Source organism: Crocodylus porosus, unplaced genomic scaffold (genome assembly GCF_001723895.1).
Source record: "Crocodylus porosus isolate Cpor-Errol unplaced genomic scaffold, CroPor_comp1, whole genome shotgun sequence".
In the NCBI taxonomy this organism is placed as follows: Eukaryota; Metazoa; Chordata; order Crocodylia; family Crocodylidae; genus Crocodylus; species Crocodylus porosus.
Genome location: NW_017728950.1, coordinates 31,627,170 through 31,632,266, shown reverse-complemented (window position 1 = coordinate 31,632,266; position 5,097 = coordinate 31,627,170). Strand labels below are relative to the sequence as shown.

At 42.7% G+C, this 5,097-nt stretch overlaps 1 protein-coding gene across 4 annotated transcripts in view; it reads right to left on the bottom strand.

The window, feature by feature from the left end:
• Positions 1-5,097, bottom strand: part of LOC109323397 (A-kinase anchor protein 2-like) — a 459,659-nt gene that overhangs the window by 61,249 nt on the left and 393,313 nt on the right. The window contains exon 1 of one of the 4 annotated variants that reach the window (XM_019554906.1): positions 2,366-2,500. The exons of the other annotated variants lie outside the window; for them this stretch is intronic. The gene's annotated coding sequence lies outside the window, so the exon portion shown is untranslated. Of the gene's footprint in view, positions 1-2,365; positions 2,501-5,097 lie in introns of those variants that run through there. 4 annotated transcript variants of the gene reach the window in all.

Here is a 5,097-nt window from a genome sequence, read left to right as displayed (position 1 = left end):
CCCTGGGGTGGAGAGCATCTGGACCCACTGACTTGAACACGTCCAGCCCCTCCAGAAGCTCTCTAACCCAGTCCTCCCCAAATGTTGATTCTACAAGTACAGCCTCTAAGAAAGTAAACTGGAGGCTCCAGTGGATATAGCTTTATGAATGAATAGAAACCAAATCATCTTGAAGCAACCAAATCGTTCCCATAAAACACTTAAAAATATTAAAATGACACCATAGGCTCCTGTATGCTGACTTGATAGCTGTTCATGCATAAATGAATATAAGGGCATATAATACAACTTGGTCTCCCTCAACGTAAGCAGCTTGTTACCACCCTGACAGCTTGAAATAAGCCATAGCTCAGGGAACAGAGCTTTACAAAGGCAGATTTTCAAAACAGTTAAGGGGACTAAGACTTATATTAATTTTAAATGGCAGATGCATGTCTAAATCCCCTTGGCTGCTTTGACAATCTTAACAATAGCCTTTACTTGGTCTGCAGCTACGGCTGCAAATAAAAAAAACCACACACTCAGAAACACAAACAAACTGAAGGAAAAATACTTCCATGCTAAATAAGCTAAATACAGCCAAATTCATTACTAGTCAAAGAAGCAGTCAATGAAATCTAAACATGCAACAAAAAAGCATTTAACAAGAAAGGTTACACAGAATTTTCAGAGGGTTTTTATCAGTAATAGACCAAATGTCTACAGTTTCTTGTAAGCAGTAGCATAGCAGGATGTTGGTAAATTCTCCACATGCCATTGGTGTCCCCAGGCTATAACATATGACCTACCATGTGAGTCTCCCGTTGTAAGCAGTTAGTAACTTCATTTAAGTTTTGTTCTTACTGCAGTCTAAACATTACAGTCATCTAAGTCACTCCCCTATGAGGGTATTTCACTGGAAACAAGACTTAAGAATGTTTCTGTTCCTTATTTGGGAAAAAGGTGGCTGACGAATCCTCAAGAATAAGAAATTCCCTTTCACCACACACCCCCACCCACCCTTGCGCCCTGTTTCAAGATTCATTATTTCCCCTTTTCCTGCTGAAAAGCTACTGATTAATGGCCTGTGGCACATCTGGACTCTGTTAAGGTATTATTTAATTAAGACATTCATCACTTATCCTTTCAGCAGAGCAAAGAATTCAGATAATACTGGGGAAAAGCACTTAACAAAACCTGGAACTGTGAAGAAAAGTGAACTGACCACATTCTGGTATAAACCTTTGAACGCTCTACTGTATTTTAATAGTATAAACTCTCCTGTCTCTGACCACTGGTCAGTATAATATGCATCTGAGGGTTCTCCCCCTGCCTCCCCCCTCCAACCTGACAGTGTGAGAGACAACTTAAACTGCAAACCAAATCAGTCTATGATCATTATGGTTAGCCAGGCAGCTATATGAAGAGCTGCTGTCAGCTACACTTACAAGAAAGTTCAATATTTGATAGAAAGTACTTTTAAAAAAGTATTCCCAAAGGGCTCATTACTAAACTGCAAGCAGCTCCTCTCATTTTTGCCAAATTGCAAGGTCTGACAAGCAGTCCAGGGGGTTGGGGGGAAGGAGGACAAATACACATTTTTTTAAGAAGGTACACTGCCCCTAACCCTCCCTAGAACAACAGGGAAGAAGCCCAAGATGTCAATTATAAACGACTTTTTTGACTTTTAAAGCTCAACAAATGAGTCTGGCATTACTAAGTAATCCATGAAGTCTATGTAATGTGCTACAAGTCTCATGCTCTAGAATTTTATAGATGGTTTTCTAAAATCTGGCTGTTGGAGCATGATGAATGTGCCATCCCAGTGCATTAAAGAAGACACCAAGCAAACAGTCGCAGTATGCATAAAGCACAGTAGAAGGCAGTAACGCTTTTTCTACTAAATGCGACTGTTGGTGATATTTCAGTTTACCCCACTACTAAACAAATAAAGAGCAGGCTACATTTTAAACAAGCTCTTTAGAAGGAACGAAGTACTACACATCCTTACAACTGTATCATTTGAAATACCACTTCAGACTGCAACAAGAATGCTCTTACTGGAAAATGTCTGCAAGCAGTTAAGAGAAAAACAGCAGCAAAAGAGTACAAAGTGCGCACGTGGATTGCATTCTTGATCAGCATACACAGGCTTCAAATCATCTCTTTTGTATCTATACCCAGGATGCTACTGACCTATCTGACATGAAAAGAAAGTCAAAGATTCAAGGAGCTTTGCTTGCGATCTACAGCATTGTATAGTGAACCCAGCCAAAGAGCTACAAATTCCTCAGTGACTACAGAAGAAAACGAGTCAGACTTAAAAGTTCTTCACTTTTTTCAATAAGAAATTCAGTGAAGCCACAAGTCAGAAATTGTAGCTTACCTCCTGTTTCTGGTGGTGCCTCTCAGTTGTGGAGCAAGGAAGTTTCTTTTTCCCAGAAAGCCTTCACTTTTTCTTTTTTCATTAAGGCAAGTCAAATTCATTTCCCTGTCTCCTTACAGGGCTGTGATGTCATGGAGCTGAGGGCTGGTTTTAAAAAAATGGGCAGCCTACACCCCTAGCCCATTCACTCACAAAGCCCGTTTTGAAAAGAAAATGCCAGTCCTCCAGGCAAACCAGCACAATTTAATTTAAAGGCTGAGCCACCCCTGCCAGTGTTAGCTCCCTACACACCGTGTGGGCATAAAGCCCACTGCACTGTTTGCAGCTAGCGTAGGTAGGATTTTCAGCCCTTAAGTGAAAAATCACAGCATGCATCAAGCTTTGCATTAGCAAAGGGGCAATTATGGGAAGGGTTACTCTGAACATGAGCCACATGCAACTTTTACACCAAATGAGAGAAAGAAGGTGTTGGCTTTATTTCTCGTACAACAGGAGAATCATAAGTACTAACTGTGGGGATTGGGCAAGCCTGGAGTCATTATGGTTATTACTGGATTATGATAGATTAAGGTAAATTGGGGGCCTGAATCTTAAAGACAAGAAAAATAAAAACAGTACAGGCAGGGCATTCTCTGAGAGGGCTCTAGGGTTATGGAGCTATACTACTTTCTACACTAAACTGAAATAGTTCATATCTGGTGATTGTCTAGGCATGCACAAGGGACATCAGTCCAAGACAGGTGTAAAACAAAACTGAAGATTTAAATCCCATATCAAGAGCTAGAAAGAAGTATCTGGAGATGGCTGGCTGGCTGAGTTCCTCATAAAATGACATCTTTAATGCTCTGAGATTTTACTGACATTGTTACTAATGATAATCAGATACCTCATGCTTTATAGCAGCATGATTTCATTTACATTTAAGTCAAAATTAATAACAAACAAGCTAACAATTCATGCCATTACTGCTCCTACCATGCTCCTTTTACCCTTTTCCACTCCCCATTGGAGGAACAAGCAGGTTGAAGTCTGTATGCAGACTAAAAAGCTCCTTCCTGATCCCTGCTTTCTAGGGTCTTGTGATTTCCGTGTGGTCTATTCTTGGATATATCCTGACAACCAGGGGAGCCTTGGGACATGTTCGACTGACAGGAAAATTAACCTGAGAGATCTGTGGCATCTCTCTACCAAAGGCATCTATCCCAAATGTTTCTAAAGATAAAGATAGGCAGTCTGCATTGCCAAGGTGAAGACAGAGGCTGGATTCCTTTGCCTAGCTCGTCTTAGAAGTGGTTAGAAAGGCTGCAGAGGGCAGTGTGTGGGCAGCTAGAGCAGATGATAGATAGTATCCTACATCCCACTGTAGTTGTTTTCTCACCTGATTTAGGGGCCATGCTAATGATGTCCAAAGCCTGAACTAAGCCATAGCTGTAAAATGGGATAATAATCCTTTGCTATCTTATAAAATTACTGGGAAGAAAAATGAAAGACTGCGGTCATACCAGAGGCTTGCTAAAAGGAGTTCAGAGAACAGGTACCTACTTTGACACAGTTCTTCTTTAGCCCTCTCTGTAGCACTAAAACTGTTTCATTAGGCATTCATTGCACACATTTCCTATGCATAAGCTGCCTATGATGCAGATTGTGAATACTGTTAATAAATGCTATGATCACAACATCCTTTAACAGCATCCTATTTAAGAGTGATAAGTACCTTAAATCCTGTGGTGCACTTAGAGTTTTCTGGTAATGGAGAGGCTACATAAGCACCTTAGATTGATTGATCAATTGATCAATCAATCATCAAACCTTGTCTGCTGGAGATACTTAACAGACAATCTGGTAAGGACAGAGCTGTTCTGGAAAAACAGGCCTGTACCTGAATCTTAGTGCCATAACATACCATGTTCTCATCACAAAAGTCAACCCAGAGAGGTGCAATATGCATAGCCTTACTTTTGGTAGCTTCCATTTTAATGGGATTCCTTGTTAACAGCAGTCTGAAAAAGTAAACTGGATTTACACATTATTACTACCAAGTCTTAAATAAAAAAATTCTTACTAAGTGCGGAAGATTCTGCTCACTAAATCATCCAAAATATGGGATGGTCTCAGGTGCTGTAATGACTAATGCAATCCATTGGTCAGTTTTAGGATCCCCAAATCATCTAGAGTGCAGCACAAATTCATATCACAGCTAGGAAATAAGGGTGCACTGATAAAGTTTTTTTTGGCTGATACTGATGGCTGATATGCAACCTGGCAGGTTGGAGAGCAGAACCTGGCTGGTAAGTTTGTCGGGGGGGAAGAGGCATGTGGAAGAGAAGGGGCAGGCATGGGGGGCACAGATTGAGGCCCCCATGGTGAGGGAGGGAGTGGGGCTAGGGCATGGGCAGGCCAAGCTGGGGCAGGGCATGGGATGGAGCCAGGGGTAGCTATATGGGGGAGGGGTGGCTCCCTGAGACTGCATGCACCCCTGGGAGAGGTATGAGAGCCATTTGCCCCCCAGATTTGTGCACAGGGTGAGGGTGGACTGCCCACTTTGGGCCTGGGGTCAGGGGCTACATCAGCCTGTTCCTGGTGCGGGGGCTGGGCCAGGGCTGTGCTTGGGCCAGGCAGGGGTAGGTGGTGGGAGTGGGGAGTACAGGGTGGGCTACAGCCACGCCAAAATTCACCACAGCCCCCCTCCCAGCACCACTGCTGCCTGCTCTGCCCTGCCCACCACCCTCACC